This window comes from Littorina saxatilis, linkage group LG1, assembly GCF_037325665.1.
Source record: "Littorina saxatilis isolate snail1 linkage group LG1, US_GU_Lsax_2.0, whole genome shotgun sequence".
Taxonomy (NCBI): domain Eukaryota; kingdom Metazoa; phylum Mollusca; class Gastropoda; order Littorinimorpha; family Littorinidae; genus Littorina; species Littorina saxatilis.
Genome location: NC_090245.1, coordinates 9,179,581 through 9,206,537, shown reverse-complemented (window position 1 = coordinate 9,206,537; position 26,957 = coordinate 9,179,581). Strand labels below are relative to the sequence as shown.

The 26,957-nt window shown below is 41.8% G+C and overlaps 1 long non-coding RNA gene across 1 annotated transcript; it reads left to right on the top strand.

Annotated features, from left to right (window-relative positions):
* Positions 1–608: 608 nt before the first annotated feature.
* Positions 609–15,934, top strand: LOC138960992 (uncharacterized). Its single transcript, XR_011454113.1, has 2 exons — positions 609–648; positions 8,148–15,934. It is a non-coding gene; the product is annotated as an uncharacterized lncRNA (long non-coding RNA).
* Positions 15,935–26,957: the final 11,023 nt, after the last annotated feature.

Sequence of the window (26,957 nt, the reverse complement as noted above, 5' to 3'; positions counted from 1 at the left end):
GTTGTTGTTGTTGTTGTTGAATAACACATTGACTTTCCTTTTCAGACTTTGCCTTGAAGATATACTTTTCGAAGAGCTGTCGTTTGGTGGCCAGTTTGCAGGCTTGTTGTTAATGGAAATTCCGGAACTGCTATTGAATGATTTGCTGGTTACTGTTTTTGTATGTAGTAAGAATGGGGGATTTAAAGACAGAACCTCTTGACTGCTGAAGGAAGAGGCTGTGTGATTCCAAGTTGTTTGTGTTATTGGCGAGCTGTTTTGATGGCGTGTGTGTCTGCTGCTTGTCTAATCTGGCCTGTCTGTCAGCATTGTATGTCTGTCGTGTCTGTCTCTATTTGTTTCTGCTCACGTGCTGCTGCGTGGGTGTTAAACTTCTGTTCAAGCTCATGGTTTTGTTTTTGTCATTTATATTTGATTCTGACCTTTGTCACTTTGACTTGTATCATCTTCTTTTCTTTGCCTGAGTGGTTTTTATGCAGCAATTCATCTTACACAAACGATATTCTGCAAAATGCAACTGTTTTACAAGCCGTTGACATTTTGTCGTTCACTTTCGTTGATGTTTTGCTGATGATGTTTGAGTGACGTTTAACCTTTGATCTGTTTGCAGGTTTGTCGCCTTTGACACTTTTATAGGGTCCCAAAGAGGTAACATGATCCAACCTTCACTTGCATGCAACTTCATCGCTGTATCTTGCTATTAACGTCAAGTACTCTTCCTTTGCTCTACGTAGTGCAACTTAGCCGATTATTACTAATCACAGCGATCTCTTTCGTGTAGTGTATTGTCGTTGTGTGGCATGAAACTAACCAAAGCGTCTGTCTGCTTGATGTCTGCACGGTTGTGGTTCTTGGCTGTGGCTAATCTTCGTTGATCTTGCCGTTTCAGTACTCCGATTTATGTTTTGTATCTATTTTGCTGCACATGGTGTTGCGGTTCGCGTTCTTAATAATAATAATAATAATAATAATAATAATAAAACATTCTTTTATAGCGCTGTTCTTGTTTGTTTGTCTGTTTGTTTGTTTGTTGTTGTTTTTTTGTTTTGCATGCAAAATATCTTGTGCTTATCTTTTGCCATCTCTGAGGTATGGCGACCACAGACAGACAGACACACACACACACACACACACAGACAGACACTCTCTTTTATTTATATGTATAGATGCTCCTCACGTTGTTTGCTTTTTGTTGTATTCTCTGCATCCTGTTCTCTTCCAGTTGCTGTATTGTCTGCGGAACCAAACCATTCTCTTTGAGCATAGCTGGCATTTGAAGCCGTGTCTAAAACGTTAATTTGATTAGACAATTTCTAAGGCTTAAAGGAGGGTGTGGCACGTGAAGACCTATATTTGTGGTAAAGAATGTTGAAAAAAAGACATAAACTCCTCTCTGATTTTATTATCGATATGTTTTGTTCTTAGTAGTGATAGCCAGAGTTACGAAAATCGCACATTACTATTTTCTGACGACTTCAGCGTTGTGGATTAATCTGTATGGTACACTTTAATTACTTCGGAGGAGACAAGCTTAGTCTAGTCCTGATGACGTTTCTCCTTCGTTCGGCATCCGTTTTCGTTCAAAGGTCACATTAACTGAAGGAAAACCATGTCAAAATTAGGACGTGAATGGAAAGGTTATCATTGCTAAGCGTGAATTTCCCGTGTAAACGAGCATGCTAACTAACACCCCTCTGTCCGGACGTTTGATTGGGGAAGGGCAGCATATTCTTCCACTTGGACACATACTATTATCAACAGCCCGACAGTTATCTGTGCAGGGGGGGGGGGGGGGGGGAGGGGGGATGTTGTGCTGAATTTATTTTGTAACAGACACCAATGTCAATCCGTGAAATAATTTCAGCACACACACACACACACAAAATCCAAAAACAATTCCAAAAAGCTCATTCTGCACATGTATGCATATAGACAGCAGTCAGGCTATTGATTTTTACTATGTTTCAAAGTGGAAGGATGCTCGTATCCAGTAAAATAAAATAAAATAAAAAATAAAAAAATCCGTGCAGATCTACATATTTGACAAAAATAAAGGGGGTGTAGACGATCGTTGACACGGGCAGGATGGTACAGTAACTTTAAGTGTTGTTCGATTCTTGTCACAACCTTGTGACGTCATTGATTGAAGGACACACGAGAACTAAACCTCAACATCGGCTTTTATTTTTTGTTGATTTTTTTCTAATTACTAGTCAGATGGGTAAACCATTTTTTATTTTTGGTTGTTGAAAAATCACTTCCAAAGTTCCAAGTTAAGTGGATTGATTTTTTTTTTTTTTTTTTTTTTTTTTTGGCACAGCTACACTGTTTCCACCTTCTAGTAAGATGAAACCCCCAAACAGACAAGGAATACATCAAAAATATTGTAACAAACTCCAGAAAGTTTCAACCTCTTTTTTTTTTCAAACCAACACACGCACACACACATAAAAGACGAAGAAGAAAAAGAGAAAGTGTGGAAAAGAAAAACGGCACAAGTATTAATCTGTCTCGGTGTATATCTAGCCAGGACTTGTGTAAGAAATGTTAAATACACTGGTGCCTGTTGTTGACGAGGGCTAGTCGTATTTTGGTTTTTGGTGTGCAAACGGGAGGAAGGGGGGGGGGGGGGGCGAAAGAGATAGAGCGAGAGAGAGAGCGCACTAGTCTTATTTTGTATTGGGGGGGGGGGGGGCAGAAAGAGAGAGAGAGAGCTGGGATGGAAGGTTGTATGGTGCGTAGTGTTTTGTGTCGGTAACCTAATTCCCCTCGCCATTATCTGCGCTTCCACTTATTGATCTGACCATCAGTCCGCACAGGAGGATGAAATTTAGGAAAAGGGAGGAGGGGAGGGAGAGATTGGGAGGAATCGGGGGGGGGGGGGGGGTGGATAGGGGTTGATCGGATGTCCTGGGAATTGGCAAACCTCTTTTTTCTCTAGTCTTGTGGTTAATGAAACCTCTGCTCGCAACGACCGTGCAACAGGCTTCAACGGCCCGCTAATGACGCTGTTTTGTAGGGGGGAGCGCAGTCTGAAACAAGGAGAGGACACTGTAATGATCTTCTTTTCTGCTTCTTCTACCCTTTCCTTTTCCTTTTTCTGTTCTTTTCTTCGTCATATTTTTTCTTTTTCTTGTTTTCTTGTATTTGTCGAAGGGTGAGGGGGGAATAGGGGGGGGGGGGGATTTGGACGACTTTTTTTGGTCTTGACATTTTTTGCACTCCTGTTTGTAGCTGTGTATTTTGTAATTGTTTATTCCGCTTGCTGGTCTCCCTTCTCCTCTTCCCCTTTCCAATCCCCCTTTCCAATCCCCCTTTCCAATCCCCCTTTAGGTTTGAATGCAGATTGTTTTTGTCTTTGTCTTTGTTGCACTGCATTTTGTAGCTAGTTTTCAAATCGTTTACTCTGGTAGAACGTTTAGTCTGTGTCCTTCTCAAATGATGTTCCCATTCTGTTTCTGTTCTTTTCATCCGACTGTTTCATCTTTGCCCCTTTCTTGACCTCTTCTCTGCACGTTTTGTTTCTGGGTCTGGATGGTGGTGTCTGTAAAGTGTAAGTCTGTGGTGTTGGAAACTTCTGTTATCGGTTATTATTGTATAATATATTATATTATTGCTGTGGTGGTGGTGGGGGTATTTTAATTGCATGTCATTATTATGGTCTCTCTCATCTCAAGCACTATTCAGTACTGAAGATCTTGTAGACACGCTTCCATTTCTATTCACCCTATCCTCGTATGTGCCCGTTTTGGCTTGTTTGTGTCTCCGTGTCCCCTCTTGTAGTTATCTTGTCCTTTTCTTACAGCCCCCCCCCCCCCCCCCCACCCCAACTCTCATCTCCCAATCTGCCCTCGCAATCCTTAACTGAGCTAGTTAAAGCAGTTCGCCATTTTTTCCCTTGTCAACGTGACAGCAAATGAATGGAAGGAAAGTTAATTTCGTCCCGTCCCATAGTTCCAGAGTAGGCAGAAAGAGGGAGAGAAATAGAGAGTAGGAGAGGGGGTAAGAGAGAACGAGAGAGGGGTGGGGGGTTAAGAAGGGTGAGACTGAGATAAAAAGTGAGAAAAAGTTGGAGCATGAGATACTAATATCGATTTTTGTTCAGCACCCTCCGCCCCTTCTTCTCCCCAAAGACCTCCACCCTCCAACTACACTCAAGAGCAGGGAGAGAAAGAGTGTTTTATTTTCACATCATACATCTATTATGCCGCACGTCTGCGACTAATAGGCAAGTTAGATAAACCTAGGCAGGCGTGGCTGCGTCCACAAATTGCCCCGTCCCTTGCATAATTTGCAGCAGACGCGCTCCTCCAAAGACTGTTGCATAAAACAAAACCTCGTTTTCCTCCCGACTATAAGCCTTTAAGAAGCCCCCTTTTTCGTGGCAACTAATTCCACTCAACTTTTTTCGGTGGGTGGCGGCGTGTGTATCTGTGCGTGTGTGTGTTGGTGCGTGCGTGCGTTCGTGCATGCATGTGTGTGTGTGTGTAGGCTGTGTGCGTGTGAGTGCGTTTGTGTGTGTGTGCGTTTGCATGCGTGCGTGCGTGCGCGTGTGTGTGTGTTTAACATGTTCCAGTATTCCTGATAGCTATCATCCTCCAGTAAATGGCATTCATCCGGTATAAAGCACGCAATTTAGAGAGAGAGCCAGGCATTCATATTCAGAAGAGTAAGCCGTACATCTTGTACAGGCTTCCTTAATGCAGAAACGAAGACAGCATTGCACAATTTCTCTATGCTAGTTTTATGATTGATTCGTTTTCATTGTCTATTTGGCCACTTGCCATGTCGGTATACTTTTACCGCGGAGATGAATAGCCGGCGTTGTCATGCAAATGCTAGACGCAGGTTTCTCATGCGTTTCTGTCAAGACACTGGGACGATTTCTGAAAGAATAAGTAAAGAGAATAATGTCCTCTGTGACTGAAAAACAACCCCCATGCCCAAACCAATCACACAGATGCTTGAAGTTATTTCTGAAAGCCTGAATTTAAGCAGAAATCGGAATTGGTTCGAATCTGATCGAAGTTCATATGAATGTTTATTTTTGTCTATAAATAAACGTTCCATAAACGTACCTTTTTTATTTCTCAGTGTAGGCAATTGTTATTACTTTGTATGCATGTTTCAGGCACTAATTTAAGTTACCAAACTGTGAATTTGATCTTTTGAATGTTTGTTCACAAACGTTTTCAATCAGTAGTTCCAGAAGCTGCTCCCTCTCTTGGCATTGCTGTAAGATCTATGACGAACTACCCCCGGGTCTGCATATCCCAATTATTTTCTTCTGTGGTAAACATCACATTTTAGTACTTAATACAAAAGTTCACCATTACCGGATTTCATAAGTTTGACAGCTTGGGACCATTAATGTTGTACATCTCTATTAACCGTCAACCTGACTACCTTATCTCAAAACAATATGTGACTGATTTGGGTCTCAAATGACGTGATAGCATAGTAGTCAGTCTTTCCACTTCCACTGTACTGGCCAACAAACGCCCCACATCCACACTCTCCCCTTTACTTTCCCCCCTCCTGTTGGCCCAATAGGTTGACTGGACGTTAATGATTACAACGCAACCCCCACTTCTTGCAAAACCTCCGTGCTAAGTACCAGAGTATCCGTAGTTTGAGAGGCTTTGAGCCCTTGTACGGCCTTACTCCTCCACCTGTCTTCGTCTGTTCCCCTTCAACAAGTTTCACCACCACAACAATATCCATCATCTCTCCAAAACATCCCTTTCTTCACGGCAACATGGCAAGGCTGGGTAAGCCAGCATCAGCTGAGAGGGTGCTTGTTGAGGTATTCAGTGTGGACCATGGCTGGGAAAGCCAGCAGTCTCCGAGAAGGGCAAGAGAAAGGACACCCGTGTTTTGGAGAGGCGACAGTGGTGGAATGTCGGACGATGGTCGGGAAAGCCAGCGGTCCCAGAGAGTGGACCGCAGAGAAAGCCAGCGGAGGCTGAGAGGCGACTGCAAGAGGGGCCGGAGTAGAGGAGGAGGAGCAGGGGGCGGTATTGGGCAGACAATTAAATTGCGGCTAATTGCTGGAAAACTTTCAATCTGCTGTCGCCCAATCAATGCGGGGCCATCACTCTGCCTGACAGCTTATTACTTCCCCTGCCGGCCTCTCGCCTGCCCTTAATTATGACCCCAATGACGGTTGCATTACTTATCAGGGACCGGGCCTAATTAGCTGAAGATTGAAATTGGAAAAATGTCAGTCTGCAAAAACGATTTCTGGACCTCTCTGAACCTGGGATATCCGTCTTAAAGGGGAATCATTTTCCATTCTTTCCTTTTCAGCCGCCCCTTTTCGCCCATCCTATCTCTTAGTGTATTGGCTGTTTTTCTTCTTTGTGCTCTTACTGGAGTATGGATGTGAAGGACTTTTTCGAGTTTTGTAGATAGCTTTAGCTTTGTATCAAGCCCCCGCCCTTCTCCCCCCTCCTCTCTTCTCTCTCTCTCTCTCTCTCTCTCTCTCTCTCTCTCTCTCTCTCTCTTTCCTGTGCGCTACGCCTGCCCATCTTTATGTACTCTGCGCATGCGCTTGTGTGTACTGTATGGTGTTCGTATAGGCTCGGCTTTGGTTTGAGCGAGGCTCTGTTCCAAAAAAGGAAGGACTTTATTTCTGCACGATTTCTGTCCTCTTTCTGCAATATGTTTGCAATACAGCTTTCCCTGTGCATTCATTCACAAAACCATTCAGTGTTTTAACTAATAAGTGAATTTATGTTAATGTATCTCTTTGTATCTCTCTGTAATTTAGGAAACGTCATGGTAACAAGGGCACACCAGTGAAGGTACATGTCACCCCACCTCATGGTGGTGGTGGAATGCCATTATCTGATTTTGCTCCTGCTTCTGGTGTTGCTTTTTGTCAACATTTTTATTGCATAATTATGTTCGTACTCTTTTGCACATAACCTTATATAAATCTTGGGCTTCGTTCTGCTTCAGTAACCCCCAGCATGTCGTAAGAGGCGACTGACGGATTCTGTTTCTCTTTTTACCCTTGTTAAGTGTTTCTTGTATAGAATATAGTCAATTTTTGTAAAGATTTTAGTCAAGCAGTATGTAAGAAATGTTAAGTCCTTTGTACTGGAAACTTGCATTCTCCCAGTAAGGTAATATATTGTACTACGTTGCAAGCCCCTGGAGCAAATTTTTGATTAGTGCTTTTGTGAACAAGAAGCAATTGACAAGTGGCTCTATCCCATCTCCCCCCTTTCCCCGTCGCGATATAACCTTCGTGGTTGAAAACGACGTTAAACACCAAATAAAGAAAGAAAGTTCTGCTTCAGTAACCGCTGTACTGTCATTTCTCGCCTTCAATATCTGATCCCACACATACACAGAGCGATTGTGTACTCGACATTACAAAAATGTCACGTTTCTAATGCATGTCTGTTTCGGTGGGTGCTTAACTCAACTAAATTTTGCAAAAATGGAGCATGCTGCAGATAACATGTTGTTGCACTGTTGATATAAAGATGGCATGTTCCATAGAAGAGCTTTAAGGTACAAGATAGAATTTCTGTGCATCTTCTTTAGGCAGTTTCATCGTTATTTTAAGGTGTGTTTATCAATTTCACGCGCACGTGACTCTTCACTGCTTGTGTGTGATGATCTCGCTACATGCATAACTATAATGTTGAGTTATCTTTGTCATGTGCTTGCTATATTAGGTATGTCGATGAACAAAGTAACATTAAGTGTATTCTGTTACTCGATCGCTTTCATCATACATGTGTTCTCGTCAGCTTAATTATGCATTCCCAACTAATCGATATTTTTGTCTTTTTTCGATCAATCAATTAGTTACACTTTCATTCTTTCATTCATTCATTCATTCATCAACCATCCATTTATTCATCCATTCATTCATTCGTTCGGTCGTTCGTTCGTTCGTTCGTTCGTTTGTTCGTTCGTTCTTCGTTCGTTCGTTCGTTCGTTCGTTCGTTTTGTTCAATCATTCATGTGTTTGTGTATCCGTTTGTCAGTTCACTGGGAAGCCAACCAGTCAATCGTTTCTTCTGAAAGTCTATTCATTCATTTAATTATTCATTGTTTTGTTTGTCCAATAACAGAAAATGCCCTGGTCAGCGTGTCACACGGTCTGTGTTATGTTTGTGTGTGTGCAGGTGTGAGCGAGTGTGATCGACCACTGGGCAAGATGAGTCTCTACCTTCTCAGGTTCAACCCCAAGCTCTACCACAAACTCACCCACTCTGCAGCCAGCATCACATGACACAGACTTTCATTCTTGATTGTACTCAAATCATACCAACAACTCTGGTCTTTGTTTTGCTAATCCAAGATGTATACCTACTACTGCCTCTGCCACCAAGCAGCCTCTGTGGAGTGTGAAGAACGAAGTCTCTCAGGTGGTCACTCAAGAGGATGAGAGGATCGTCGGAGAGACAGAGAGAGAGATGGTGCACGATGTTATCAAGCTGAGGAGGTAGAGACATCAGAAAGCATCGTGGAGTGGTCGATCTATAGGGAGGGTATCAGAACATTACACAATTGAAACTTGCCGGTGACGAACTGCCTCCCTTAGTGTTGGTTATACGTTCACATGATATTCCTCAAATAAAGGGTAGTATCCATGCAACCTCCTAAAATAGAGGTTTTAGTGTGTATCAGATATATACGAGTAGAAGTTCTAGGTCACATTGCTGGCATTAGTATAGGCTTCCATTCCTAATACTGTAGTAATTCTACGGTTTTAGGTCACACCTCTTTTCGCATGTCAGTTTATACTGTTTCCTCAAGTACTGGTTGAAGGTTACATGAGTTTTGTAAGTAAAGGTGGGTTATTTCTGTCATGTCTACAAATAGAAATATTACGTCACACTTTTTCTAGAAGAAGAGGTTTTCGTCCATACCATTTCCACCGATGTTAAAATCACAGAACTTTTATTAGTTGAAGGTCACACTACCTTCTTTAGTACATGAGTTATTCATACCATATATAAATACAAATATTAGTTCATACCTTTTCCAGCAGAAGAGGTTTTATGTAGTTCATATCATTTTCACAGATTTTAAAATAAGTCCACTAGTGTTAGAAGTACAATCGCAGAATACTGTGAGTAGACTATGTATCAACTTATATATAGAAACGGGAGCCGGTATACTAGTTGGCTCTGGATGTAACTAGTATGTAGTATAGAAGTATGGCGATGTAATCCAGTTCTTGGGGGAAAGACTGCAAAATGGACAAGAAGCGATATATTACAGACTGATCACCTGGACTGAATTGTAGAATCACTAGGTACGTGTAAATCGTCAGTAGCGTTAACCAACGTTGGTGCTCAGTTATAGAGAGTAAACTGAAGGCGGGTCGGTACAGTGGACGTTTTCACGATGGTATCTTAAAGTGCTGTTTTTCCTTTCAGTTATGGCCAAAGAACTTATCAAACAGAAAACTGTGAAAGCTTCTGCTACTTGAAACCGGCACGGTGGCCTAGTGCCGTAAGGCGTCCGCCCCGTGATCGGGAGGTCTTGGGTTCGAACCCCGGCCGGGTCATACCTTAGACTTTAAAATTGGCAATCTAGTGGCTGCTCCGCCTGGCGTCTGGCATTATGGGGTTAGTGCTAGGACTTGTTGGTCCGGTGTCAGAATAATGTGACTGGGTGAGACATGAAGCCTGTGCTGCGACTTCTGTCTTGTGTGTGGCGCACGTTAAATGTCAAAGCAGCACCGCCCTGATATGGCCCTTCGTGGTCGGCTGGGCGTTAAGCAAACAAACAAACTGCTACTTGAAACTGTAAGGCCCTAGAAAGTCGCAAGATCGAGAAAGGACAGAGAAAGGAGTACCAAGAGAAAGTTATTTATTGTCTTTTGGTGTGGGGTTTCTGAACATGGCATGCGATGAGGTAGATGACATTGAAATATTTAGCTGTGTAAAATAAAAATATTACTCGTCATTGAGCCCTTGATTTAGTCATACATAAACATCTTCCAAATACGATTTCAAATGGATGACAGAGGTCGCAATCTGGTTTATATGTGGCACCCCAAAACCTGTCCTTGTACGTTTTAACTTCCTTTTTAATTTCAAACGGAAGTATTTCTTACGTGCAGTTTTGAAATCAATGCACTGGTGTCTGTTTGCAGTGCGCCCTGTAAATTTCAACGCATGAAATATAACTTTGTTTCCTGGTGATCTTTCAGTAAATATAATGTCTCACATATAAGGTGCTGTTACTTTTACATTTTATGTTTTTGCAGTTTCACAGTGTTTAGTTTCATGCATGTAATTAATGTTAAATTACTTCAGGTTTTTGCCGGTGTAATGTTTTCAAATAATTGTATGAAGATGTTCATCAAACAAAACATTTATTTTTTCTTTACTTTTCTGCATCATCATAACCAATGTATATCTCAAACACAATATCCTGGCTGCTTGACTTTCACATTTTTGCATGTACACTTTTTGAGTCACTTGAGAAAATGTGACTCTATGTAATCGGTCAGTGTTAGTCTGTCCGGCCGGCCGGCCGGCCGTCCGGCCGGCCGGCCGTAGACACCACCTTAACGTTGGACTTTTCTCGGAAACTATCAAAGCGATCGGGCTCATATTTTGTTTAGTCGTGACCTCCAATGACCTCTACACTTTAACGATGGTTTCGTTGACCTTTGACCTTTTTCAAGGTCACAGGTCAGCGTCAAAGGAAAAATTAGACATTTTATATCTTTGACAAAGTTCATCGGATGTGATTGAAACTTTGTAGGATTATTCTTTACATCAAAGTATTTACATCTGTAGCCTTTTACGAACGTTATCAGAAAAACAAGGGAGATAACTAGCCTTTTCTGTTCGGCAACACACAACTTAACGTTGGGCTTTTCTCGGAAACTATAAAAGTGACCGGGCTCAAATTTTATGTGAACGTGACTCCCAGTGACCTCTACACTTTGACGTCTGCTTTGGTGACCTTTGACCTTTTTCAAGGTCACAGGTATGCTTCAGGTATGCATTGTGTTGTGAATAGCAATTTCTTCCTGTCCATCTGATGCCTCATATAATATTCAGAACTGCGAAAGTGACTCGATCGAGCGTTTGCTCTTCTTGTTTTACATCAAATTATCAAATGTTGGGATCCTTTCTTTGCCATATATTTTGTGATCATACATTTAATTACTATTAATTGGTAATTGATATATCTCTTCCACCTATCAAACTGGTCTGGCAATCTCCTGAACTCTGTAGTCTGGTGCTTTTTGTAATGGTGTGATTGTAATCAATACTCATTTAGGTTATTGATGAGTTTTAGTGGAATATTTGCACGCTAAATGCATATTAGTGTCGAGGTTGGCATGGCTAGCTCTGGGGAATTCCGTGCGATGACGACTGAAATGTGTGAACTTTGATACAAGGTACTAGTCAGAAAGTAGCTTTACGGTTTTATTAACCGCAACAGTGCGTCACTGAAGTTAGCGCTGTAATCGGAGATTTATCAAACTCTTAATGAGATTACTTCAACTCGTTAGTCTGACGAGGTAGTGACGTAATTTGGTGCTTACGCGGATCGTTCACGTGATGTGAAGAGGATTTTGGTTTTAACGCTATTTATATATATGCTATCTAGTTAACCGTGTCAAACTCGTGCAGTTCAGTCACGGGTTAGAATTCAACCTCCACGTCATTCAATGCAGGACTTCATGCTTTTTCATGAAACAGAAAATAATAAATAATAACAAGTGTGTTCCAGAATCGTGTGGAACTCGAAGACAAGGTCACACCAATTGTGTAACAGTCTCATGCAAGGTCACTGCTGAGAGTCTGCGTGCGTTTAGTGTCCCATTTTTTTTAAGCTACCGTTCACACTGGTGACCACTGGTGGAACGAATTGCCCTTTAAAAAAAATCTGCCCGAAGTATAACAAAATGTGTGTACTGCTAACAGGGAATTGGTAGGTAAATGACCTGTGAGGACGTAACCCCACCCTCCTCCCTTCTATTATCTAATAGCGTTAGAACACTGCAGATATTTGCACACTCTTGGCTAGATCGCAGTGTTGAACGGGCTTTCCTGAGCTTCCAGCCCCTAGAAAGTAGGCTTACCGTTAGGTTGTGAAAGGAGATCACTGCCCTGTGTAAGTGTGACAATTAATGCTCTGTAGAACTTCTTCATTCAGATTCTTTGCATGAGAATTGCTGCCAAAAATCTTGTTTGCAAGATTCTAAATAGCCTCAGTGAACAAGCTTGTTTTGTTTTTGTTGTTGTTTTTTTGTTTTGTTTTTACCCTTTTGAGTTGCTGTGTACAGGGTAGTTTTGGGGTGTGTATTTTTTTATGATTTCCAAATGAGTTCCTGTATTGCTGTAAACCAAGATGACTGTGGACATGGCACACGAAACATTCAGGTCAGGTTCTGGAATGAGATAGGTGTGAATCGGTTTGATTTTGTTGTTTTGTTTAATGTTCCTGTTTACTCTGCTATAAGCTGGTGTTTTGTTCTGAATCAGTTTATGTTCTGGACTCTTCCTTTATCTAGTCTCTTGTGGCCTTTTCTCGTCACACACCTCGTTTAGTGGAAGATCAAATATGAATTTGCTTGTTTGTTTGCTTGTCCCAAATATCTGTACATTTTGTATTTTACATGTTACATTTCCGAGATCTACAACTAGCTGTGCTGTATATTTTCTGCAGCTGGTTAATCGTCACTGTAATCTACCTGAATGACTCCATGACTCTCCCGAATGACTCAATGGCTCTCTCGATGGCTCTCCTGAATGACTCGATGGCTCTCCCGTATTTCATCAGTCTCTGCATCAAAAGTCTTGATCAAAATCAACCTCCTTGCTGTTTAACTTTACATTGTCAGTGTTTGTATATCGCTTTCAATATGATGTCTTTTATCGTCCATATCCTTTTTTTTTTTAGATCACTTGTGTTTTCCTGTGATACATCATATGAGCCGTGTTAAAAGCTGTCATGTTTTTCTGACACTTATCAAGTTATGTTGAACTTAATTGTTTGGGCTTGCCATTTTCGATCAAATATCTGTACTTTGGAATGGTACTACAAGGATACTTTTGTTGGCTTCTGTTGAGCAGATGGTTTTTTTGAGTCACTTGAGAAAAAGTGACTCTATGTAATCGGTCAGTGTTAGTCTGTCCGGCCGGCCGTCCGGCCGGCCGTCCGTAGACACCACCTTAACGTTGGACTTTTCTCGGAAACTATCAAAGCGATCGGGCTCATATTTTGTTTAGTCGTGACCTCCAATGACCTCTACACTTTAACGATGGTTTCGTTGACCTTTGACCTTTTTCAAGGTCACAGGTCAGCGTCAAAGGAAAAATTAGACATTTTATATCTTTGACAAAGTTCATCGGATGTGATTGAAACTTTGTAGGATTATTCTTTACATCAAAGTATTTACATCTGTAGCCTTTTACGAACGTTATCAGAAAAACAAGGGAGATAACTAGCCTTTTCTGTTCGGCAACACACAACTTAACGTTGGGCTTTTCTCGGAAACTATAAAAGTGACCGGGCTCAAATTTTATGTGAACGTGACTCCCAGTGACCTCTACACTTTGACGTCTGCTTTGGTGACCTTTGACCTTTTTCAAGGTCACAGGTATGTCTTGAATTCTTCAGGTATGCATTGTGTTGTGAATAGCAATTTCTTCCTGTCCATCTGATGCCTCATATAATATTCAGAACTGCGAAAGTGACTCGATCGAGCGTTTGCTCTTCTTGTTTCACATTAGTCTAAATAAAAGTGTGCATGTTTTGCCAGTGATATACGGAACTGCTGTCTGCATTTAGTGCCTGTGAGACTCAATTCTCCTACTAGCATTGTGTATATTATTTGCATTGCTTTAATGTTTATACTTCAATGATATTATCAACTCTTATGGATCCAGCTTTGCTTTTTTCAGTCCTACTGTATTTGTACCTAGATACGAGCCTTTCCCAGAAAAGTGTCTGCCTATTTAAATATATTAAATGAATAAATGTGGTGAATCTGGAACCGCAAAAGATATAGGCATTCATCTTAGTGATGGTGAATGCGTGATATATTGTGTAAAAAATTCCATCTCACACGGCAGAAATTAATATGTAAAGCGCTTAGAGAACGTCAAGCGCTAAAAAATCTCCCATATAAATAAATAAATGAGAATGAGATGCTGCCCTACATACCAAGCGGCATAACGGGCAGTGAGTAAGTAAGATGAGAATGAGAACACAAGAAGTCTAGGATCATCAGTCATGTGAATTTGATTATCATAACTAGTTCCTTGTAATACGTGCTGTAGATCACTCTGACTGTTGTCACGCCTCCAGCTTTCATTTTACACGCTTTGAGCTCTGTTTTGTTAAATATCAAATGTACACATGTATGTTTATATCGTTTTAGACAATGTGATATTTGATCTCGTTTGCTTCATCTTGATTCTGTCCAGACTCCTGTCATTCCATGTACATATATTATATCAGAGTATCGCTTTTAGATTCTTGCTGATAACTGCATGTGATCTGTTGCTGTATGTGCTGTATTTACTCGTCGATGATATTGTATGGAATATGATACTGTCAGAAAACCAGGACATGTTTCGCTTTTGTTCGCCGCTTCGAGTCAACATTACTGCTTCGTAGTCTTGATGATACTGTATGAAAACCAGGACATGTTGAGTTGCTTTGAGTCAACATTACTGCTGCGCTAATTAATCAAGTTTTGTGTCCTTGGTCTGCCGAAGCCCTGGCAGGTTTTTTACTTTCAATTGCGAAGTAGAAAATTCTTTGAAACCTTAGTTGTTTTTTTTGTTCTTTTGTTTTATTTGCAATGAATAACAGCTCAAGATTTGATGGGCCTCAAAAGTAACGCAAGAAACTCCTGTGTATTTTTCACATTTAGAAATTCCGTTTGTTAAACCCGCCTCCTTGAATACTTCGTGAACTCTAACTGAAAAAATTTTGACAAATGACTAACCCACCGTTCTCTTTTTTGTTTCCTCTCCCTGTTTATTAACCGTCCTCTTTATGCTAGAGTGTTTAAACATAGTCCCAACATTTGCCATGATTAAATTTGTCTTCAAAGGGTTGTTATAAAATATTTTCTTTGGAGAAAAATATCGGTTTATTTTACTCAACACACTACTTCTAGGACGTGAACATGTTTTGGTGACTATGAGACCCTCGTTTACTGCACATGCAATAATATTTTCTTTTTTTCCGACTCATTATTTCCTGTGTAATCTTATATTTTTGCAGATGCTTTACACCTTTTTGGCATGGTGTTATTAATTACAGCACACCTGCTTTGGTGATTTCATTTAACTGATGAGATTAATCATGACAGTGAAGATAATTATTTCTTCCATTTTCCCCAACCTGTGATTCTAATTGGCTTCGTCTTTTCAGGGTGAAATGATGTTTTTAATGACAGTTTTCTGGTGACTTCTTCGGGCTGTAACACAACTTAAAAACACAGTCCTTTCCGCCAAAAATGCAAATGTTTAAATGGGACAAGAACAACCCTCCACTTGGTCACATAACAAAGATCACCATTCTGACTGCTTCCTGTGCAGATTAGGAACTAATTTTGATGCTTGATGAATTAATATCGAAGATTACCACTAGTGTTAGTTAAAACAAAATTAATTCATAAATAAAATCCTATACTCTGCACAGAAAGTACTAAGGTGGTTGATTATTGGTATGTGTCCAAATGGAGAGATTGTCTTATGGCATGAAAACCCCTGGCCACATCTGGCATGGTAAGAACAATCGTTAACACGGGAAGGACTGGGCCTTTAAATCGATGTTATATCATTGAGTTGAATGAAAGGATTTAGTGTCCCAACTGTCTTGAAGCGCTTATTAGTTTTTGCTGCTATGTAATCACGAGTACTCAATTTTTAGCTGTTCTGTGCTTTTGCTTCAATAAAATGTAATGCTTACAAATAAAGACTCTTCTTGTGCTGCATTTCTTTGAATGTGAGAGGGAGAGAGACATTGATTGATTGATTGATTGATCCATTGATTTGGGAACGCAAAAGAAGAAGATGGATGGATGGATTGATTGATTGGTTAATTGATTGATTGGCTGGTTGATTGATTGATTGGTTATACTGTGGGTCAACTAGGGCTGTCACACATTGATTTGTTTGTTTATTTATTTATTTCTAGAGGCCCAGTTTGAAAACACAAATATACGAGAGAGGGGAGAGTGTGTGTGTGTGTGTATGTTTCAGTTATATTTATGAACATTGTAAACTCAGCACACAGAGACAAAACCAAAGGGGAAAAAAAGCAGGTCTCATTTCCACTTTACTGCTTTCAATGTGGGCTAGCGGTGACCCTGCACTTCTATCCAGGTTTGTTTTCTAATTCCGATTGACATGAAAATGTCATTCTTATGTTAACTAATAATTACATTTAACAGCAGGAGAAAGAACCATATGTGAGCGTACAACAATAAAACAATTCAAATAAATAGATCACGTTGTGCTGGTACAGATGCACTAAGCCCATCAAAGTCTACCGCCATATTCTTCACTAGTGTCCAACTAAAAACCGCACACGCGACGGTACCACTGAGCTATCGAGCACACCCTCACAGCCAGCCTGCCCCGGTCTTTTCATCATCAGCAGCAAATCTCTGTGACGCTGCCAGACTGCTGCCGTGACGTAACGCAGCGCGCGCCATGCCGCACGTGCCATTACAACGCCTCGAGGGGAGTTCACCAAATCTGACCTGTTCCGGTCACAAAGGTCGTACGAGGCCGCGCGCGCAGATGGCTGCGTTGAGCGTTTAGCGGAGGGAGGTGAATGTATCGGCATTTTTGTGTGGCGGAGCGGCTGTTGTGTTTTTTTGCACAGAGCTGAGGTGTTGGGGTTGTTTCTTTTCTCATGAAATAAAGTGTATGTGGGGCCCAGTCGGTTAGTCCTGGTTTGTCACAAAAAGCACAGAAAAAACCCCAGTAACAGACAAAAACAAAGAACGACAGAAAGGTAATTGTGTAGAACTGGTTGAGGCTTTTTAAAAGGCACGGTGAAAAGAAGCAGATACGTTCTCTGTCCCCCTCCCATCCCCCCTTTCACCGCGACACACCCACACCCTCTCACCCCACACCGCTCATTGTCTCTCGTTCAATCTCCTTTAAAACAGTTTCTATTTTTTCATATCTCTGTTTCTCCGTCTGTTTCTATCCCTTTGTATGTGACAAGTAGGCACATGTCTTTCTGTCTGTCTTTATCTTTGTCTGTCATTCTTCCGGTCTTCATAATCATTCATCTGTCTATAGATATGTCTGTCATTCTTCCGGTCTTCATAATCATTCATCTGTCTATAGATATGTCTGTTATTCTGCCGGTCTTCATAATCATTCATCTGTCTATAGATATGTCTGTCATTCTGCCGGTCTTCATAATCATTCATCTGTCTATAGATATGTCTGTCATTCTGCCGGTCTTCATAATCATTCATCTGTCTATAGATATGTCTGTCATTCTTCCGGTCTTCATAATCATTCATCTGTCTATAGATATGTCTGTCATTCTTCCGGTCTTCATAATCATTCATCTGTCTATAGATATGTCTGTCATTCTGCCGGTCTTCATAATCATTCATCTGTCTATAGATATGTCTGTCATTCTGCCGGTCTTCATAATCATTCATCTGTCTATAGATATGTCTGTCATTCTGCCGGTCTTCATAATCATTCATCTGTCTATAGATATGTCTGTCATTCTTCCGGTCTTCATAATCATTCATCTGTCTATAGATATGTCTGTCGTTTGAGCAAACCAAATGCACACGTGGGAAATGATCAACTTTGATGCAGTGCATGACAATTCTGCGTTGCCGTTTTTGATAGCACAGAGGTTCCATAATCAACAAGAAATTCCTCCGAGGTAGGAAAAACACCCCCGTCCTTACCATTCTCACTGCCACCAACTGAGAAGGTTATTTCCCTTTGACCATTAATATGTCCCTCTATAAGTCCTTGTAGAATCTTAATCCACCAATAACTCCCTAACCGTGTGTTTGACTGGTCCCAATTTTTGTAAGGACCGTCTCAGGAATGTATAGAACCTGTTCACCAAGTTTGGTGACGATCGGTCCGTTCATTCTTGAGATCTATATGCGAACACAAACACACAAACAAACAAACAAACAAACACATCGACCGAATCCTATACACACCCCTATACCGGGGGTGTAAAAATATGGACAGACATTCCTTGCTGTGAGAAGAAGATATATTGTCTGTGTGTGTGAGTCAGATTGCTTGCTTGCTTGCTTCTGTACTTGCTTGTTTGCCAGATGGAATCTTACCCCTGGAACTGATTTTCTCTTTGTTCTTATATTTCTCATATATGAATAGCGGTGAACTAAGGAATAATTTACCCGCAGTTTTCTGTTTTAAAAGCTGCCATACTCGTAGCGTTCATTGATTAATTCATATTGTTTACATGTGCCAATAATGTTATAAAACTGTACCTAAGGGGATATAATAACAATTGGATGTAGCTTTCGAACACAGAAAAAATTATTTCAGTATTGCAAAGTGGTGTTGATAGTGTCGAGTGAAAACAGAACAGTCTCAAACGCCATCTTTGGTTTACAAAACGTCACGAAGTGACGTCAACGGTCTGAAAATAGCCCAAGTCCTGGAGAACTGTTGCTAAACAATGCAATAAAGAATTAATTATTTCTCGTAATTGGTAAGGACTTCAAACCTAAAACTTTGCAGGAAGCTTAATTTATACATCCCCGCAACGATGGGAAAAGCCCTGGAAGTAATTAAACTAATTAAATAGGACTATGTCAGCCTTTAAACGATTCATCGTTGAATAACGTTAGTAAGATTATCTTCTTTCTTTTTAAATACATTTAATAGATGAACGGCGTGCTGTCTTGAATTCATGTAAAATTAGCACAGAATACAGCAACTGAGTCAAAATATCTGAGCACAGTCATGTCACTGAATGTCCATGGCTGTGGCATTGCCAGTGCCTGACCAGACGTTTGTGTCTCTGTGTTCTTTATAGGACGAAATCTCCGCCCAACTCAGTCAAGTCAAAAGCATAATTTCTCTGATCCAGCAGCAAGCCAACAAAGCAGACTCTCTCTCTCCCCAGACATCCGTGCCAAGAACACATGGAAAAATAATGTATACAAATGGTCAATCAGAGGCCCAGTGTTCACTGAATCGTGGTGTAGCCCCCTGCAATTATCGCCCCTTATTCTGACTTGTCTCCCTTAGCTGCCGGAGTTGCCTCCCTGGCCCATGGTAAATGAAGACAGACGATAATGGCGGACTAAGACTGGGCCGCGCCGGGCTAATGAAAGACATCGGAGGGAAAACTGGTCTCCCTGATTGGCAAAGCTTACATAGTTCGGGCAACAAGGGGAGAAAGGGAGGTAAAAAGAGCAAGGAGGGGGGGGGTGTGGGGGAGGGGGCTTTGCAAAGTGGCAGGGGGATGACTGGGCCTTTGCCATTCTTTGTCACCCAAAAATGGCCAGAACGAAGGATTAACACCATTTCCAGCTCTGCGTCCGATAATATTTTTTTGCATTGTAGGCGAAGGTTATTTTTTTCAGGAGCGAAAGGAAGACTCGGACAATAAAGAAATGAAGTTCAGTGCAATTTTAAGCGCTTAAACGCTATAAATCTTCTTTTTTTTTCTTTTCTTTTTTTCATTAATGTTAAACGTCAATAGCAAGGTTCAACACCTTCGCTTGGTTAGGTGGGTTTTTGGGGGAGGGGGAGGCAGCTATATATATATAGTTAGACAAAATATTGTTGAAAATCTGACTTGAATAGGATATTCACGTTACGTCAATTTTCAAGAAAATGCTCTTTTTTTTGTAGTGTTTAATCAAATAAATATCATATCTCTTGAATCACAAAGAAAACGTAAGACAGAGTAATCATCATTACTATTTAACAAGGCCAAAATTAAGCTATTTTCTTTTAGAAAAGCCTGCTTTAAGCTTACTCCTGTTGTGGTCGAACTTACAACCAGGCCTGCAGCTATTCATTGGTGAAAATGAGTTCTGATTAGAAATGAGAAAGAAGGGTATAGACTGAGTTAGGGGGAGGGAGTGGGAGGAACGGGGAGGGGGGGGGGGGAGACACAAATTTTCACTGTCATGAAATGAAAAGAACAAAGGACTAGAACAGTACACCTTTTGGACAAAGCGAAGTGAGTCCAAAAAAATAAGAACTGCCTTTCTGCCATCACCATTTGTTTCTTGGGATTATTCCCCCTAGACAGGACGAGTTTGTAAAGTTCTGACATTTACGATTCTGGGGGGAAAAAGTTGTTGAAAGTGTTTTAGTTCTTCATCTGCAGAAACTGAAGTAAAATAGGAATAAAGAGAAATATTTCTGGTGACAGCGCGGATTGTACTTTCTAAAATAAATCCAACAGAAGAAGTTGTAATCCTGTAAGAAACTCGGAAACTATGAACAAACTAGTATTTCCTGGAACGGCTAGAAATACTGCAAGTACAAATATCATTATTAAACGACCCACCCTACTTTGACTACGCTGTCTACTAACCCCCCCCCCTCTCGCACCCCAACACACACACACACACACGCACACACACACACACACACACACACACACACACACACACTCTTCTGTTGTATCCATCTTATGAATGAGACAAGGGGACAGGGGGGGGGGGGGTGGCGGAGGTCAGTCAGGGACAAAAAGAACAAAAATATCGTTATACACAACACTAACAGAACATGAGCATACCAACACAACGACAAAGCCGAATCTCATGAGACTAAAAGATTAATATTATCAGTAAAGATCCTTTCTTTCTTTTTACAAGAGGGAAGGACAATTCTGAAGGAAAAAAGTTAAAGAGCTCCTTTATCAGTGATGACTGTTGACTAATTGGCCAGTGGCGAATGAGTGGCGTGTTTTCTTATTCTAGCTGAAAGCTTTGACCTTCTTTCTCCAGACTTATCAAATTGCCTCTTTTGCTCCCGATTGGCCTGTCATCTGACTGTGCCCTACTGCCCTCAAACTTCTCAAGTAATCCCCCTCCCGATATCCTCTCACCCCCTCTACTCCTCCTCTTTTCCTCTGCACCCCACCCCCCACCCCCCCCCACCCCCTCCACCCCACCTCTCCTCCTCCTCCTCCTCCTCCTCCCCTCCCTAATGTTTTCCTTGCTGCCTGCTTTTTGCGACACTTCTGTTGTGTCTAGCTAAAACTCTCACCTCCAACATTATTATTATTTGTCGATTGCTAATCTCGATCGCACTTCTTTAGTATGCTCCCTTGCTTCCTTGTTCTGTGTCATTCATTGGCCTTTTACTGTCGGTATTCTTTGTTGAAAGTCTGGTTGTTTGTCTGTATGCTTAAATGCTCGATGTCTAACTACCGCATTATATTTTCTGTCTGCTTTTAAAACAATTTTTTATACTAATTGGCCACATTAACACTAATAATAAATCTATATTATCGAATGTGAAGGTTGTATACTCAAGTATTAGCGATCATTGTTCAATCTTGTGTTCTCGGTCGTTTAAGTTGCCTTAGCGTGTAAATAAAGGCTATGTGTCTGCTTACCGGTCCGTCTGCTGTCTGCTTACCATGGACCACTCTGCCGCCGATCATAGTCTACTGTCCAAAGCGCTTCCTACTTCCCATCACTCTACTCTGTCTGATGTCTACTTACAATGTCTACTGTCTACTAACGATCACTGGACTATCACTCTAACCTGTCTGCTGTTCACTTCCCATGCCTGATGTCTGCTACTCTACCCTGTCTATTGTCTACTTATCATCACTCTGCCCTGTCTACTTATCATCACTCTACCCTGTCTAGTGTCTACTTATCATCACTCTACCCTGTCTAGTGTCTACTTATCATCACTCTGCCCTGTCTAGTGTCTACTTATTATCACTCTGCCCTGTCTGCTGCTCTCTTACCGTGCCTGATGTCTGCTACTCTACGCTGTCTAGTGTCTACTTATCATCACTCTGCCCTGTCTACTTATCATCACTCTACCCTGTCTAGTGTCTACTTATCATCACTCTGCCCTGTCTACTTATCATCACTCTACCCTGTCTGCTGTTCACTTCCCATGCCTGATGTCTGCTACTCTACCCTGTCTAGTGTTTACTTATCATCACTCTACCCTGTCTATTGTCTACTTACAATCACTCTACCCTGTCTACTTATCATCACTCTGCCCTATCTACTGTTCTCTTACCGTGCCTGATGTCTGCTTGTAATCATTCTACCCTGTCTACTTATCATCACTCTACCCTGTCTACTGTTCTCTCACCATGCCTAATGTCTGCCACTCTACGCTGTCTATTGTCTACTTATCATCACTCTACCCTGTCTACTTATCATCACTCTACCCTGTCTACTTATCATCACTCTGCCCTGTCTACTGTTCTCTTACCGTGCCTGATGTCTGCTACTCTACCCTGTCTATTGTCTACTTATCATCACTCTACCCTGTCTACTTATCATCACTCTACCCTGTCTACTTATCATCACTCTGCCCTGTCTACTGTTCTCTTACCGTGCCTGATGTCTGCTACTCTACCCTGTCTATTGTCTACTTATCATCACTCTACCCTGTCTACTTATCATCACTCTGCCCTGTCTACTTATCATCACTCTACCCTGTCTACTTATCATCACTCTGCCCTGTCTACTGTTCTCTCACCATGCCTAATGTCTGCTACTCTACCCTGTCTAGTGTCTACTTATCATCACTCTGCCCTGTCTACTTATCATCACTCTGCCCTGTCTACTGTTCTCTTACCGTGCCTGATGTCTGCTACTCTACCCTGTCTATTGTCTACTTATCATCACTCTGCCCTGTCTAGTGTCTACTTATTATCACTCTGCCCTGTCTAGTGTCTACTTATTATCACTCTGCCCTGTCTAGTGTCTACTTATTATCACTCTGCCCTGTCTAGTGTCTACTTATTATCACTCTGCCCTGTCTAGTGTCTACTTATCACCACTCTGCCCTGTCTACTTATCATCACTCTGCCCTGTCTGCTGTTCTCTTACCGTGCCTGATGTCTGCTACTCTACTCTGTCTATTGTCTACTTATCATCACTCTTCCCTGCCTGCTGTTTATTTAACATCACTCTATCCTTCCGTTTGAATATTTATCAGCGCTCTACCCGGCCTGCTGTCTACTCAACATCACTCTTCCATGCCTTTTGAATACTTATCATTACTCTGCCCTGTCTGCTGTCTGCTTGTCATCACTGTCTACTACCCTGTTTGTTATCTAGTTACCCTCTCTACTGACCATCAATCTACCTTGCCTTGTTGTCTACTTACAGTCACTCTTTCCCTGTCTGTTGTCTTCTTACCGTCACTCTTTCCCTGTCTGTTGTCTACTTACCGTCACTCTTTCCCTGTCTGTTGTCTACTTACCCTCACTCTTTCCCTGTCTGTTGTCTACTTACCCTCACTCTTTCCCTGTCTGTTGTCTACTTACCATCACTCTTTCCCTGTCTGTTGTCTACTTACCGTCACTCTTTCCCTGTCTGTTGTCTACTTACCATCACTCTTTCCCTGTCTGTTGTCTATTTACCCTCACTCTTTCCCTGTCTGTTGTCTATTTACCCTCACTCTTTCCCTGTCTGTTGTCTATTTACCCTCACTCTTTCCCTGTCTGTTGTCTACTTACCGTCACTCTTTCCCTGTCTGTTGTCTATTTACCCTCACTCTTTCCTGTCTGTTGTCTACTTACCATCACTCTTTCCCTCTCTGTTGTCTACTTACCCTCACTCTTTCCCTGTCTGTTGTCTACTTACCCTCACTCTTTCACTGTCTGTTGTCTACTTACCATCACTCTTTCCCTCTCTGTTGTCTACTTACCCTCACTCTTTCCCTGTCTGTTGTCTACTTACCCTCACTCTTTTACCTGTCTGTTGTCTACTTACCATCACTCTTTCCCTCTCTGTTGTCTATTTACCCTCACTCTTTCCCTGTCTGTTGTCTACTTACCGTCACTCTTTCCCTGTCTGTTGTCTACTTACCATCACTCTTTCCCTGTCTGTTGTCTACTTACCCTCACTCTTTCCCTGTCTGTTGTCTACTTACCCTCACTCTTTCCCTGTCTGTTGTCTACTTACCCTCACTCTTTCCCTGTCTGTTGTCTACTTACCATCACTCTTTCCCTGTCTGTTGTCTACTTACCGTCACTCTTTCCCTGTCTGTTGTCTACTTACCCTCACTCTTTCCCTGTCTGTTGTCTACTTACCCTCACTCTTTCCCTGTCTGTTGTCTATTTACCATCACTCTTTCCCTGTCTGTTGTCTACTTACCCTCACTCTTTCCCTGTCTGTTGTCTACTTACCGTCACTCTTTCCCTGTCTGTTGTCTACTTACCATCACTCTTTCCCTGTCTGTTGTCTACTTACCGTCACTCTTTCCCTGTCTGTTGTCTACTTACCATCACTCTTTCCCTGTCTGTTGTCTACTTACCATCACTCTTTCCCTGTCTGTTGTCTACTTACCATCACTCTTTCCCTGTCTGTTGTCTACTTACCATCACTCTTTCCCTGTCTGTTGTCTACTTACCATCACTCTTTCCCTGTCTGTTGTCTACTTACCATCACTCTTTCCCTGTCTGTTGTCTATTTACCATCACTCTTTCCCTGTCTGTTGTCTACTTACCGTCACTCTTTCCCTGTCTGTTGTCTATTTACCATCACTCTTTCCCTGTCTGTTGTCTACTTACCATCACTCTTTCCCTGTCTGTTGTCTACTTACCATCACTCTTTCCCTGTCTGTTGTCTACTTACCATCACTCTTTCCCTGTCTGTTGTCTACTTACCATCACTCTTTCCCTGTCTGTTGTCTACTTACCGTCACTCTTTCCCTGTCTGTTGTCTACTTACCATCACTCTTTCCCTGTCTGTTGTCTATTTACCATCACTCTTTCCCTGTCTGTTGTCTACTTACCATCACTCTTTCCCTGTCTGTTGTCTACTTACCATCACTCTTTCCCTGTCTGTTGTCTACTTACCATCACTCTTTCCCTGTCTGTTGTCTACTTACCATCACTCTTTCCCTGTCTGTTGTCTACTTACCATCACTCTTTCCCTGTCTGTTGTCTACTTACCATCACTCTTTCCCTGTCTGTTGTCTACTTACCATCACTCTTTCCCTGTCTGTTGTCTATTTACCATCACTCTTTCCCTGTCTGTTGTCTACTTACCATCACTCTTTCCCTGTCTGTTGTCTACTTACCATCACTCTTTCCCTGTCTGTTGTCTACTTACCATCACTCTTTCCCTGTCTGTTGTCTACTTACCATCACTCTTTCCCTGTCTGTTGTCTACTTACCCTCACTCTTTCCCTGTCTGTTGTCTACTTACCATCACTCTTTCCCTGTCTGTTGTCTACTTACCGTCACTCTTTCCCTGTCTGTTGTCTACTTACCATCACTCTTTCCCTGTCTGTTGTCTACTTACCGTCACTCTTTCCCTGTCTGTTGTCTACTTACCGTCACTCTTTCCCTGTCTGTTGTCTACTTACCGTCACTCTTTCCCTGTCTGTTGTCTACTTACCCTCACTCTTTCCCTGTCTGTTGTCTACTTACCATCACTCTTTCCCTGTCTGTTGTCTACTTACCATCACTCTTTCCCTGTCTGTTGTCTACTTACCCTCACTCTTTCCCTGTCTGTTGTCTATTTACCCTCACTCTTTCCCTGTCTGTTGTCTATTTACCATCACTCTTTCCCTGTCTGTTGTCTACTTACCATCACTCTTTCCCTGTCTGTTGTCTACTTACCCTCACTCTTTCCCTGTCTGTTGTCTACTTACCATCACTCTTTCCCTGTCTGTTGTCTACTTACCGTCACTCTTTCCCTGTCTGTTGTCTACTTACAGTCACTCTTTCCCTGTCTGTTGTCTACTTACCATCACTCTTTCCCTGTCTGTTGTCTACTTACCCTCACTCTTTCCCTGTCTGTTGTCTACTTACCATCACTCTTTGCCTGTCTGTTGTCTATTTACCCTCACTCTTTCCCTGTCTGTTGTCTACTTACCGTCACTCTTTCCCTGTCTGTTGTCTACTTACCCTCACTCTTTCCCTGTCTGTTGTCTACTTACCCTCACTCTTTCCCTGTCTGTTGTCTACTTACCATCACTCTTTCCCTGTCTGTTGTCTACTTACCCTCACTCTTTCCCTGTCTGTTGTCTACTTACCATCACTCTTTCCCTGTCTGTTGTCTACTTACCATCACTCTTTCCCTGTCTGGTGTCTACTTACCATCACTCTTTCCCTGTCTGTTGTCTACTTACCCTCACTCTTTCCCTGTCTGTTGTCTACTTACCCTCACTCTTTCCCTGTCTGTTGTCTACTTACCATCACTCTTTCCCTGTCTGTTGTCTACTTACCCTCACTCTTTCCCTGTCTGTTGTCTACTTACCCTCACTCTTTCCCTGTCTGTTGTCTACTTACCCTCACTCTTTCCCTGTCTGTTGTCTACTTACCGTCACTCTTTCCCTGTCTGTTGTCTACTTACCATCACTCTTTCCCTGTCTGTTGTCTACTTACCATCACTCTTTCCCTGTCTGTTGTCTACTTACCCTCACTCTTTCCCTGTCTGTTGTCTACTTACCCTCACTCTTTCCCTGTCTGTTGTCTACTTACCATCACTCTTTCCCTGTCTGTTGTCTATTTACCCTCACTCTTTCCCTGTCTGTTGTCTATTTACCATCACTCTTTCCCTGTCTGTTGTCTACTTACCATCACTCTTTCCCTGTCTGTTGTCTACTTACCATCACTCTTTCCCTGTCTGTTGTCTACTTACCATCACTCTTTCCCTGTCTGTTGTCTATTTACCCTCAATCTTTCCCTGCTGTTGTCTATTTACCCTCACTCTTTCCCTGTCTGTTGTCTATTTACCCTCACTCTTTCCCTGTCTGTTGTCTACTTACCGTCACTCTTTCCCTGTCTGTTGT